The 14,402-nt window shown below is 40.0% G+C and overlaps 1 protein-coding gene across 1 annotated transcript in view; it reads right to left on the bottom strand.

The window, feature by feature from the left end:
- The window catches only part of PRKCZ (protein kinase C zeta), a 41,925-nt gene extending 37,380 nt beyond the window's left edge, over positions 1-4,545 (bottom strand). Inside the window, exons 1-2 of the mRNA XM_030963788.1 lie at positions 4,347-4,545; positions 3,406-3,599 (exon numbers count right to left, since the gene is read on the bottom strand). The gene's annotated coding sequence lies outside the window, so the exon portion shown is untranslated. The remainder of the gene's footprint in view (positions 1-3,405; positions 3,600-4,346) is intronic.
- Between the last annotated feature and the right edge of the window lie 9,857 nt (positions 4,546-14,402).

Here is a 14,402-nt window from a genome sequence, read left to right on the forward strand (position 1 = left end):
CCTTATTATAATTATCAGAGCTTGAAGTGTTGTTAAAAAACAAACCAGAAGCTTTCATAATAATTTTTTTTTTAATCCAGGTGCTTCTTCCATCAGGAGATAAATAAAATCTCAATTATTGTAAAATCCTTTAAAACAGAGGCTTTACCTCACATCCACTATATTGTTTGAGATGAAGCTTTGATTAGGTGAATTCTCAAAAGATGTAATTACAGGAAAATTCAGGTAAAATCTTACTCAAATTCTGCATCTTGCATTCTACCTTGGTAGTGTTTAAAGAACATGAACCCAGTACTGAACTCTCTATGTAAACTATACATTATCTCCAGAATTTGTGACAATAACTTTTGATATAATGGAAGTCCACAAGTCCTGTCAAAGCAGGTCAAATACTGAAAAAGAAAAAAAGATTACACAAAACAAAATCTGATGATACAAACAAAACTTTTTACTACTTTTAAATATTTTTCAAATAACTGACTCTGAGAAATTAATTAATAAACAAGTGCAAAAAGAAACAGGAGATGAACTTAAATCATGCCACTGCCTTCAAAACTTTCCAGAGGACAATTAGGAAACTGTTTTGTAGTTAATGGCTACTGGCATGTGTAATTCTTTCCCGTCTTAGTGTAATACAGCAAATATATCAGAAGTTGTCCAACATGACTGAGATGATTTTCCTGTTTCCATACTATGGAGCAAGACATTTTAGAAAAAATGTTATACAACATTTTCTGCCTACTGTTCAACAGCCAGCAGTTGAACAGTACTACACTGAAATAAGAAACTTAAACTCCACAACTTACATTTTAAATGACAAGCATTAATAACTTGCCATTTTGCCTTTGCTGAGAAAAATTACTATAAGCAAAGCTGTAAAACAATCATCTTAAAGAACTGGACTGTTTCAAATTCAGATTAAAGCACTGCTACCTTTTCAAGTGTATCTTTAATCTATACTTTGTAGCGCTCTCAAAGAGCAGCAACTTAATAATTCTCCCTAACAGCAACAGCAAGAGAAATACATATGCTGCCTGCCAACCTGTACATCCATATCACCCACAACACTGAGAGCTGTCAGGTGAGGTTGAGTTAAGAACATTTCCCTGTCAAAGAAGTCATGTTTTATGCATTTATGAAAGCAAGAGACCAAACTGGTTCTCACAGCAATGTTTGAGGGCTGGTACAATGCCTTGCCCCAAGACAAGGGCACCAACAGATGCATTTATTTAATGCTCATTATTTAATGCACTGCCACCATGAGCCACTCATGAAATCAGGCAGCTGCAGATCTATGGTAACCATGGACAATCACACTTTCAGAAGTATCTAAATAAAATTCAAAAACTGAAAATACACTGTAAAACAACACTACTACACGCACTATAAACTCCAAATAAAACTGGCAACTACTAATCAGCCTTGAATTGTTAAAATTATAACAGATGTCATTCTACAAGTAAATTAATGAACTTCATGATGTCCATGTTCCTTTGAGACTTACTGTATTTAATCTTAACATCTCTACAGCCACATCAGGCAATCAGGGCACAGGGAAGCGAAAACCATTCATTGTTTAACACTAAACAATCCCATAGGACATTTTAAAAAATATATTTGAAACTGGACACTACAAAGTAATACGAAGAGCTAATGATCAGTCAGTTCTGTATGATCGGTTACAGCAAGAGAAATAATTCCAGTGACAATCAAACATGTCATCTCTCAGAGCCAAGATAACACACAGCAAAGCAGACGGCACCACTGCTCTGCTCCAGTGATTTCAAGTAACCAGGTATAAATCAGAGGCAAGTTGTGTAATTCTTGGTTCATTATTGCAGTTACTTAGTTTTTCTTTTGTAATCTACTCTGGCAGTTATTTCTACTGTGCTATGTTAGGAACTCTGTCACACCCAGAAACAGGAATACCTGAGATACTCAGCCTCCAGAGATACACTCAACACTCACATGTCTTAAACTTCCTCATGCTCACATTTCTAACAGGCATTTCAACGTGGCATCTGTACTATTATTTTATTTCAGCAGTTAGTCCCTGATTCTGAAGTTGCCCAGCATCAATGATTTCCTGCAGTCTGTCACACTTGTTCAAAAGCTAAGTGCAGTACTGCAGTGGAGATACTAAGATATCAGTTATAGAGGCTACAATGCCAAAAAAGAGTCAGTTTTACCTCACACAATTTGATCAGCAGAACAAAAACAAAATTCAGAGCTGGGAACTCTTGTTTGTAAACTGACTTCTGTAGATTTCACAGTTCATGCAAAAGACTGAATGTAGTGTTTCAGGAAAAACTACAGCAGTTTATTGTAAGACATGGTAATAATAATTACTTGACTTCTAACATTGACACAATTATCATCACCTCCCCCAGCTGTGCACAGACAAGTTCCACAGACACACTGCTTTCACTTTATACCAACACCACCTGCCAGCAAGCCTCCCCAAATTATTTACACCCAGTTCTACTGGTGCTTGTAGTGCCTTCCCTCACAGAGCTGAGCTCTCCCACTGCATTACCACATTAACTCAACTGCTCTAGAACTCTAAACTCAGCACCTCAAACTACAAAACTACATGGCATTGGTAAGTAGGTAAGTTTAAAACAAAAGCTTTTTTTTTCAATAAAATTCGTCAAGTGACTTTCATAAGTACATCACATTTAACTCAAACCAGCATTTTTCTACACCATAATGTAAGAACATGCCCAGTGGTAGCTACATTTACTCATTTAGCAGTAAAACATCAGAAAAGATCACTTAAGCCACTTATTAAATGCCAACAAGTTCAGTCTAAACACTTCCAATCAACTTTAGGATCTACTTGGGCCAAATATTTAACTCCTCAAATGCCTTAAACTCAGGCCTTGAAGGAAGGCAGAGAGACTAAAGCAACATTATTTCACAAGGTCCTCAGAGTGGCAGGAAGCCAATTAGATTAAACATACCTGAAAATTCAAATTTCATGTTGCTGCAATAAAACCTTCCTGTTTCTACTGTCAACTGAGTGAAGTCATAAGGGACTATGACATTGTGATTACAGACAGGATAACATGTAATAACTGCATGTGGGGGCAGGAGATGGATCTAACCTGCCTGTGACCATGGGAATCAATAATCCATCAACCCACAATAACTGTGGGTTTGTCAGTTATGCACATTTTCTCCCCTTCTGAGAAAAGATTAAATTAACTTTTCTTCTTGATCAGCACGCTGCAGGAGTCTGACTGGTATTTTAATAGCTCAGAAGTGTACCTGCCTGATCTGACATTAACTACAAATCCACCAAAGCCCTGGTTACTTTATCACCAGGTCAGACCACGAACTCCTGCTCAATACACTTCAAAAATAGACAGGTCACAACACAGAGGAAAGGACACACTGACTTACCCACTGTAGTGTGTTTTTACTCTGATGAAGTCTTTGTTCAGATCAATTTTTGAGCCCATTCTGCTCGGCATGGTCTGTATTTAGCAGCGATATAAAATTATAAGTATGCAGAAATAAGTTGATTGAAGACAGATTCTGAAGTGAAGAGCTTCACATGTGAAATGTGTCTCTGCTCCAGATGATTCTCAATCCAGCTGCACAGATAAAAAACCAGAATATTGATGAATATACACACACTGCTAAACAAATGAGTTGTGTCAAATTTTAGAAACACAAACAGCTTTACATAGAACAGCAAAAAAATCAAAAGGAAAATGTGTAAGACCATTGACCTGCACAGAAATTAAATAAGATTGGTTAAAAATGCCCTGTACAATTTAGCTTTACAGAAATATCCCAATTATTTGAAGATGTTTTCTTAAAAATCATCCAATAGCTCCCTCCTGGCTAAAATACTCCACAGAAGTTTTAACTTTTTCATCAACACAGCATCTTACTTTTTCCTCCCAAAGAAACAAGTAACTAAAAATAGTTTTTTCTGTAAATAAAACATCGCAGTCAATTACCATCAGCTACAAATTTACCCAAGAGAAGCAGCAGAGAAACTCCGAGGGGCAATTCAGCATACCTTTATGATTGGAGCTTGACAAACATCCTGTTTATTCCAAACCACCACCTCACACACCAATGTGTGCATCCAGACACCTCCCTAACCCCGCTGTCCGGGCAAGCCACAGGTCCCGGGGGAGCGGAGACTCCCGAAAGCTCCACCCGACCCTCCCGGGGGGCTCAGGGGAACACGCGGCCCCTCCCTCCCATCCGGTCCCCCCTCAGCCCCGGCCTGCGCGGAGCGACCGGGACGCGGCACCGTCGCTCGGGACGAGCTGGCGCCGCAGTTCCCCGGACGGAGCGGTCTCCACCGGGACCGTCCGGGCTCCTACCTGCTCCGACCGCCGCGGTCCCACCCCACACAGAGGGGCCGCTCCCTGAGCCCTGCCCGGCTACACCTCCGCGGCCTCAAGTTGCTCAAAGTCCCGCAAGGAAGTTTCGAAGCGGACTTTGCCTCGCTGCTGGCGGTGCCCCGGCGGGGAGCGGCGGTGGCAGCGGCCGGTGGAGGAGCCGCGCTGCCCCTCAGGTGCCCCCTCAAGTCCCGCCCCGGGTGGCCCCCGCGCCCCTCAGCCGCTGTCCAGGATCAGCCCCCCGCGCCCGCGGCAACATGGCGGTCTGAGGGCGGGAGCCGCAGCCAATGGAGAGCCAATCCCCACTCGGGTCCCGCCTCCACGCCGCCAATGGCAGCGCGGGAACCGTTACCTGGGGAGCCGGAGCGTCCCGGCCAACCAGAGCGGGCGGGGGGGCGGTGGGGAACACCTGCAGCCAATGGGAGCGCGGCGCTGCAGGGAGCGGCGGCTGAGGGAGCGGGGGGGGACAGGTGTGAGGGGACAGCGCTGAGGGGACAGCGCTGAGGGGACTGTTCTGAGGGGACAGGTGTGAGGGGACAGGTGTGAGGGGACAGCGCTGAGGGGACAGCGCTGAGGGACGTGTGAGGGGACAGCGCTGAGGGGACAGCGCTGAGGGGACAGTGCTAAGGGAACTGTGCTGAGGGGACAGGTGTCGGGGGACTGGTATAAGGGAACGGGATGTGTGAGGGGACAGCATTGAGGGGCTAGGGGACATGTAAGGGAGATCAGGTGTGAGGAGACTGGTGTGAGGGAGAGAGGACAGTGCTAAGGGGACAGGGGACAGGTGTGAGGTGTGAAGGGGACAGGTGTGACGGGATACTAATGTAAGGGGACTGGGGACTGAGGAGAGGTCCTGAGGGGACGTGGATGTGACTGATGTGAGGGGATAGATTTGGAGGGGACATTTTCTGAGGGGATAAAGGCCAGGTACCGAAGGGACAGGTGTGGTGGAACAGGCCCTGCCTGCCTCCCCCGGAGCTGCCAGAGCTGCTTCCCAGGAAATCCCAGCAGGAAGCCCCAGCAGTGATGTCTGGTGAGTGTCAATCCAGCATCCGGCCCAGGGATGGCCACTCAAAGTGGCTAAAGCAGGAAAATCACAGCTGAGATAATAAAGAGGGAATAATATCAGACTGGCCAAACAAGAGAAAAAAACAATGTATTAGTGGTGGAGAACCCAGAGTTCCACAAGAGGCAGTCTGTTACATGTTTAATGCTTTGTAAAGTTGGGTTTGGATGTTTTTCTCTAGTGATGCTTTGATATTTTGCTTCCAAACTGAAGCAAATTAGGATCTCCTGCTTTTTCCTCACAGAAAGCTGGGATGGTGAACTCAGAGAGTCCTCTAGTGGAAATGCTGCTCATCCTGCCCAAACAGCTGGTTTCCTTGTGTACTTTAAAACTTTTCTAAGCAAATCAGCTATCCAAGCAAAAGGGTTGCTTTGGAGGTTTTCTTGATGTATTTATACCGACCATTGGGCAACATGACCCACCACATTTGAAAAATAAAACAAGGAGACACAACTATTAGATTTTTTGGGGGGGGTGGGGCTACCTGGAGTTGAGTGGTCATGATTTGTATTTTGAAATGGAAAAAAATAATCAGTCCTTAGTCTTCTGCTATTCCATGTGTACACCTACCTCAAGTTTTTTCAGGCACATTTAGAACTTTCTCAGCAGCTTTGTGGGGCCTTTGGGGTTTGTGAGTGGGACAGTTGGCAGCAGTGTAGCTCTGAGGCTTCTTTTGGTGTTTCTACAATCTTCCAAAATACAAATAAATAATAATTGGCACTAGTTTAATTAGCAGTAAAATGGGAAAATGTATTCCCATCAGTTGAGATGTTTTCTCTGACACCAAGGAACTGCATCCCATGGTTTCATTTATCAGTCTTTAATTGAATTATTTGTGTGTCCACTGCTAATTTTATTTTATTAGGAACTCTCAATTTGATTTCAAAGTGGGTCCTTAAATCTTCATGTGTTCTGAATTTCTCTGCTTAAAATGGAGAACATTATGTAAGGTAGGTCTGCAAACATAATTCTTTCAGGTCAAGATAGTCTTTGATCCTCATGTCAATTAAATGCTTCAGCTCCTTGAGCTGTTGGATTGGGAGATAAAAGGTTCTTCAGAACTGTGATCTGAAGTTTTTTGTGGTTTATTGCTGTTTTTTCTTCTAGCACAACTTACCAAGGAGAAAAGCTCAGGTAAATTTTCAGTGCTTGATAAAATAAAATCTCAACCATAATATTTTTACATCTTGCAGAGAAATTTTGTAGTTGTTCACTTATTGTCTATGCTGTTGCTTTAGAAGTCTTGGTTTGGGTTGGTTTGTATTTTCTTGTATTACAAGACTGTTCAAACAGTTGAATTTCTCAATAGATTCTTCCCACTTCTGGGCAGGTGGCAGTTTTTGGAGAGGACCTTGGCTTTGCTCTGTGCATTAGCTGACAAGGTTGTAACTGATTTGAAACACAAGTTGTAAATCCTCAGCATATTCCTGACCTTTTTTCCCCCTTTATTTTTCCCGATGGCAGGCACTTTTGTCTTCTACCAAGCCATCATCAACTTAAAAGTTGCAATATTTCTGTCACCTACATCTAGATTTGAAGAGCTGACAGGCCCCTACAGATTGCTTTGTTTTATTTTATTGTATTGTATTGTATATTTTATTCCAGGTGTAAATGAGATATCTAAAATTTTAGTTCTTTTAAAAATCACCATTACTATCTTTTCATATCAGATCTTTTAAGAGCAGTAATCTGAAACAATGTTTGAGAAAGAGAAAACTGAAAAGGGTTTTGGTTTTTTTTCAAATATTTCATTTCTGAAATTCTACATTCAACCTCAGCATCCAATCATGCCACAGATTATCTGTATCAGCGAAAATGTGGTTTAATCAAGAATACAATGATGGTAGTCCAACTGCTGCAGCCTGGGAGTGTGAATTGTCTTTTTGACTCAAAGTTACGAATTCTCCAAACATTCTCCATTATTTCCTGGCCCTGATGTAAATTCCCTTCAGGATGTACATCCGCACGTTTCCAGCAGATGGCAAGAGATTCCCAGGCAACTCTCTGGGAATCACGGCTGTGCAGACGATGCTTAGAGTCGTACGTCTTTATTTAGTGCTTCAGGATGTTGAGAACTCTCCTTTTAAAATCAGTTTAAAAGGAAAAAAAATAAATCTTTGGGTAAATGATTTCATTAATCTAAAGTGCAGCTTAAGCCATCAGACACGAGGTACTTGTCTGTTTCTGACAAGGCTGACCAGAAAACTCCTCCCTCCCAAACGCTCCAATGAAAACATCATTATGGCAGCTGTTTCTTCCAGACAATTGTTGCAGAAAAGGGACAATGGGTACTAATTTCACCTCGGTAGAAGACAGGTATCCTGTTAGTACGTGAATTCATGACTCAAAATCTTCAGCTATATTAAGACCTTTCAAGTTTCCAAGGTTTTAAAGATTTAGTAGGGATTAGAATGATGCTTTCACACTGTGAACTAAACAACAAAGAAATTGAGAGAGACAGCTCATATCTCCAAGTGCATGTGAAGTGTGAGTAACCAGCTCTGTATCACTTTAGAATTAAAATGCCTCCCCATAGAATGTCTCTAGCAGATCAAACCAGCAGCATGTGCAGGCTGCTCTCCAGCCTACTTACTCTTTTCTTTTGCCAAGGAAGAGACTAGATATTGTTTCCATTGAAATAACTGGCACTGAAATCCTTGGGTGCAGTGGGAATGAATTTGGGCCAGATGCCACAAAGTTTGGATAAAAATAATAAGGCAAAGCATTAATATATTTGAACATAAACTGGAGTAAAGCAGATATTCTACATAATATCAGAAATCACCATGGCAATTCTTTGTAGATTTTCTTGCTGGCTTGAATATTAGTGTTTTTCTAGCCTGTGTTAAAATAGACAAAATGAATAATGTTTCAAGACTATTTTAAGCCAACACCTCCCTTACTTGTCTGTCTTATATAAGATAGAAGCAACCAGAAGCTGACTCTCTTGTTGACACCTCATTAGCCAGGAAGAGAAAGAATTCTATGAGTTGCCCAAACTACAAGTCTTTAAAAGCAACTAAACTCAAATCTTTGTGCTTCTGTATTTACTTTTTCAGGATATTTAAACAACCTGTTTGATTTTACAATACTATGTGCACTGTAATTGATAAAGAAAATGTAGAACCTCTTGTACTTTATATATATGCACATACAAGGTTGTATATGCAAAAGTTTCACCCACAAAGATGAGGGTAGGATAATCTTAAATAATCCATAAAAATGTAGTTAAAGATGTACAGCAATAGTTATTTTGTATTTGTTTAAAGCTGGTAGAAATGCAGCAATAAAGGAAGAACAGCCTGGATGGAACATTATACCAGATGTTTTACAGATTACTCTGTATTTCATCACTCAGCCTTTATTTAATCTTAAGGCTGTAGTAATTGTAATACTGGAATAGCTCAATGGCCTATATATTGTTTTGCTACTTCCAGCTCTGCCTGCTCCAATTGGCCAAAGCTGGCCAATTATTTATTACTGTGGAAAGAAAAATGTTCTCCCTACTCCACTTGGTAACCCCATGAATGAAAATGGAGTTTTGTGATATTTGTGCTGCTCTGCTTGAGATTACTTACCCAATGAACAACTAATGTAACCTGGATTTGATAGTAACTTATGTTACCCAGCAACTATGTTAGAGATGTTTGGGCCAAAATTAGGAAGAAGAGTTTCTTTGAGAGTGTGGAGAATTTGAGGCATGACTTAAACATCTTTTTCTCTCTATTGCGCATCTGGGGTTAGCAGTGTGCAGTGTGAGAGAGTGAAACAGGGAGGAAAGAGTGTGTTTGTGTGGGAGTGTGTTTGTGTGGGAGTGTTTTTGTGTGGGAGTGTGCTGCTTAATTATCACAGGGTTGAGTTTCTTGCCTTTTATGTAATAATCATTGGAAGGTACAAAGGTTTGGCAATTGAGACTTTCAGTCTTCCTGTTTTTCATACCTGAGCAATAAGATTATATTAGTTTTACCTAATATGTTCTTTTGCCAAAGAAAAGGAAAATTTCCTCTTCTTTTCCCCTTTCCAAAAGTAAAAAGGGAAAGAGAACTGAGGATCATGTGAAACAGAAGTATTGCAAGAGTTAAAGAAAGGATAAGTTTCCAGAGGTTTCCAATGTCTCAGAAATGCAGAATATTTGGATTTACTTTTTTGGACCAATCTTTTCATGGAACAGTGAACTCCCAATAACATCTGATTAGTTCTGTTCCTGCTATATTTTCTGACAGTCTGGGTTTGACTGTCTTCTCAGATTAGTTTTTACTGTGCAGGACTTAGTAAAAGAAATAGCTGTGGCACAAAGCTGGTATAAGGAGAGAGCAGATCCCTGATGCATTATGTAATGAGGAGCTTAGATCCTCAAATTAATTCTATTTAAGATATAGTGTCTTTCTCGTCTATCTACCAAATCCATCCAAAACCACATATTCATTGCCAAATTTTATTCAGTTTTCATTAGGAAGAATCAGCTCTTTATGTTTGTAACATATACTGCACACAATGTTATTTTAATATCAAACAGTCTTTCAACCATGGCAAGTGGTTTAAGTTGCTGTAATAAACAGGGCAGGAGGGAGTTGTTTCAGATTTTTTTCTTAAACAAAAATATTCTCAGAAACTTTCAAGAAGCTTTTTTGTTATCTGTTCTGCTTCAGAGACAAGCACACAGGGTGCTGTTTTCCTGCTAACGAGAAGTGCTTTTCCAGGGTAATGACTGGGAGTATTTAAAATCAGAGCAATCGCATTAAGTGTTTTGTTGTCCCAACAGCAGAAGCCTCATTGAGCTAAATTGGTTTTGCTACATTATCTATTGGATTAGCAAACCAGTTCAAAACTGATGTGAGAGCTTTTACTTTAACTGGGATAAATGCTTTCATTTTTACCCAGAAACAGGACAGACATTTCTGGTTTTTAACCTCTTCATAGTGCTGTCACTATTAATGCCAGCATTACCTTCAAACAAATGCAGTATCTTGCTCTTCTTATCTTTCCTCTTGTGCTTTCTGATTCTTCCCAACCTCATGAGGCAGCAATAGCTATTTTTTTACATCAGTACAGCATTGTACATAAGTGCCCCCCAGAAAGCTCTCATGAACACACAATGGTGCTTCTTCTTCTGTTGTCAAGGCCAAAGGAGAGTTTTGCAAACCCTTGGGCACTGAAAAGGCAGGATGTCATTATGGGCTGAAATCTCTAGGGTCATTCTGATTTTCCTTCTAATGCATTTTATCTTCCAGTTCAATAGTTGGAATGCCTATTTTGTCCGTTTATAGAAGCTCCAATTTCTGTATATCTACATTTTATTAACACTTCACATTTAGAATGATTACATTAACACATATCCCACTCTTTTTCTCACAGACACGCCAGTCCATAGAGCAGTACTATAAATTGCTGAAAGGAACACAAATGCTTTCAGGTGCAGCACAGAAAAAGTGCCTTCTCATCTGTCACATACTGTTTTTTATGGCACTAGTACAACCCATCCAAAGTCAGCATTCAACTGACATCAAATCTGGCTTATTTCACTTTATTAAGGGCATCATGAAATTAGAGTTGAAATTGGAATTGTCTTTAGATGTTAATAGGTCTAAAGCAGTAATGTCTGAGGATTTTTAAATATGATGATTTTAATTTAAAAAAAAAGTGAAGCACACACAAAAGTATAGAAGATTCGAATTTATGCAAAATTCCAATCAATTCACCATACTCCTGTACTGAAATGTCTCCTCAAAAGTTTGAATGGCATCTGAATTTTCAGTTTCTGGCTTTGGAAACCAATTTAAGAAAATCTCCCTCATGTTGATGGAGGTGTTTTGTCTTGTGCTACTCATGCAAGTGCAACAACAGCAGCTGAAACTCCTGTTCCCCCTCAGATCCCTTTGTTTCTGGGATGGACACGTTGCCATATGTGTGCTCACAGGGCCCTTCTCCAACTCCCTGCAACCTTCTGAGATATTTTTTGCCTTTTATTTATGCTTCTGTCTACATCACTGTAGGTAGTCTGACATTCTGGCTTTGGGGTTTTTTGAGGAGATTGCTGCCACCTTTTACTTTGATCAGTCATGCTGAGCTCTGCACCTTGAAGATCTGCAGTCAAACTAGAGAAAAAATTCACTGAATAAATCTTGTGGAGCAGTCAGCAGGACATGCAGCCTGTGACTGTCTCCCAGATGGAGAAGAAACTAATTTTGTCCAATAACCCCATGTGATCAGTCAGTTGGCTGCAGTGTAAGGAGTTATGTCAGGTGCACAGTTACAAACTATTACTGCTGAAGTAATTAGATTAGACATTGCCTTTATAATATCTGCAGCCACCTTCTTGCTAATTACTCTCAATAACTGGCCGCTGCACACTAGAGGGACCAGGGTAGCTTCCTTCTCTGCTATTTAATAACTTTAATTCCCAAATCATGGATTATTTTCTTATGATTTGCACTCCTCAGGAACTTGATGTGAATATTCCTCCAGCTGGATTTAGTCAACAATTTCACTCTTAGCAGAAGTTGCCAACATTGACAGGCTGCATAATAAACTAATAGCTGGAGAAAACTGTGGGATACAAAAAGGCTGGACTCTGCTTTCCCAGCAGAAATTAATCTGATTTTAAACTAAAGATTATTTCTAATTTTTGCAAGTGTAACAGAGAAGGTGGCAGCACCGTGGTCTTTCTAAAGGATGTAGTATTTTTGTGGTGATGGATCATGGAAAAAGCAACAACTTAGTAAGGAAAAGGCATTGTAAAGTCATGCTTCTGCTGCTTTTATTCCACTCTGCATTAAATCATTATATAGAGCAGTAGGATTTATTCAGAGGAAGGCAGAAGAGGTTGCGTTTCCTTGGAGAGAAAGTGATTATGACCAAAAACACACTTAGAAAAAAATATAGTGTATTTCTGAAATGCAGCATTCCATCAGCATCAGGAACAAACAATAAGAAAAACAAAGTAGAAAGAGAAGAACCAGGAGGGAAAGAAAAAAGCTTGATTACCTGAATATATTGAAAGAGATGCAGATTTTCATTTGCTTTTCAAGTAAGGTGACATTTGAGTGATACTTGGCCTTAATTCAGTATGTGAGCCTGAGAAACAATGGTAAATAGTACCATGAAAGTACTGATTGGATGCACTTACCTAGCTGGAGGATAGGATTTGGTTCTCTTGAAGAGCTTTTCTTCTGTAAAACTCAAAGATACAGGAAAGAAATCATTCTAGCAATTTTTCAGACGATGCAGTGGAAGGTTTTGACTGAGATTCCCCAGCAGCTCAGTGGTGAGATGTGGGAGCAGAATCCAGGTGTCTCAGTTTGTTGGTGAGGACTGGGTGGAACAATCACAGCTCGATGTCACTTGAGGTTTTTCCAGCACTCTGTTGGCTGATAGCTTTTCCATGATAACAGAAACTAAAGATTGAGGTGAACCTAACCTACAATGGAGCATATTTTCTACTACAGCCCAGTTCAAGATAATTATTTTTTTCTAGAAAACATTCTCTTTCTTCACTGACGTGAGCAAATCTCATTCTAAGTTATAAATCAGTGCTAAAATATTTTATCTTTCAGTGCTGGTCATATGAAATCAAACTTTAAATCACAGCTGAGTTAAGGCAGGAGGAATGTGCACATACTCCACCGGGATCAAATCCTCCTTCCACCCTTATTGCAACTGTTAATTGTCAGCCACACGTTCAAGATCTCCATCCTAAATGCCAGCAGAGCTCTTCTCTCACCTACAGCCTCTGGCTTAGTCTCTCTCCATGCTCCTTTCCATTGCAGCTTTCAGCCTCTTGCTTTGCTTCCTTCTTTCCCTGTCTCTCATTTCACCTTTTCTTTCGTGGCAGTCTCTATTTTTAAAACAACCTCTCACTTTCAAGGCAACAATATCCTGAAAATAAATTGCCCTTTTGTAATGTATTATATTGGCTTCCTACATTAACAATATTTCAGTTGTTTTAATCCATATTCCAATATATTTACTGTGGGGGTTTTAGAGAATAATTGTGAAACTAGTTTGTTGTGAGTACTGTGTTCACTTGCTGAGCTCACTGAGATTATTTACAGAACAAAGTGTTATTTTGCATGAGTTGGGTGAGAGATCTAGTCCTGAATTAAGCAATGTGTATGAGGACCCATAAATTTCACTGTTGAATAATGGAAGTGAAGAGGCCTAAGAGATTAGGTCAGCCTCTGAATAAAACAGCAAAAATATCCAAAGCAACAGAATAACTTAAAGACAGTTATGAAATTTTTTTACTTCCCTCAGCTATTTAGGGACAGATTCAAAGAGGATATTTTCAGAGGCACACATGGTAGATTCTCAGTGAAAATTAACAGAACAAATTCTAAAGTCATTCCTGCAAATGGAGTCTGACTTCCTTCATTATCGAGCACCTTTCAAATTTTTCCCAATCTAACACAGGAAGCCTGAGCTTTCCCTGTGGTTCTAAACCACTTTATCTATTTTGGGGCCTATTAAACTAATAAACATTTCTGTGTTTAAATGTTTAAACTTTCATTAGCTCAGATCTGAAATGTAATACAGTCATTATTAACAATTCAGTAGAATTTTATGTAGTATATTTTATTTCATGCTGTGACTAAGAGCATTGAAATTTTTCAATACTTTACCCAAGACAAATAATATTTTAAGAAAAAATCCTCCACTCCCCTCTATTCCCTTTTACTTTGTTCATGAGATTTTTCTGATTAAAAACTCCAACTTTAGCACTACTGTTAAACCTAGACCAGCCCACAGATGCAGAAAACCACTTGTGCAGAAGTGAGGAATGAGCTCTTTCATTACAAATAAAAAGGAAATTATCTGAGTGTGAAAAGCCAAATCTTCATTACTGATCAACCTTGATGTGGAGGAAAACCATGGTCATTTAAGATTTAAACTTTTGCTACAAATATGTACATATGAAAAGTTGTCTCATGGTATTACAGGAAAGGAAGAGCTGGAATTGTTTGGCAGAGTGCAGT

Source organism: Camarhynchus parvulus, chromosome 21, assembly GCF_901933205.1.
Source record: "Camarhynchus parvulus chromosome 21, STF_HiC, whole genome shotgun sequence".
NCBI lineage: Eukaryota > Metazoa > Chordata > Aves > Passeriformes > Thraupidae > Camarhynchus > Camarhynchus parvulus.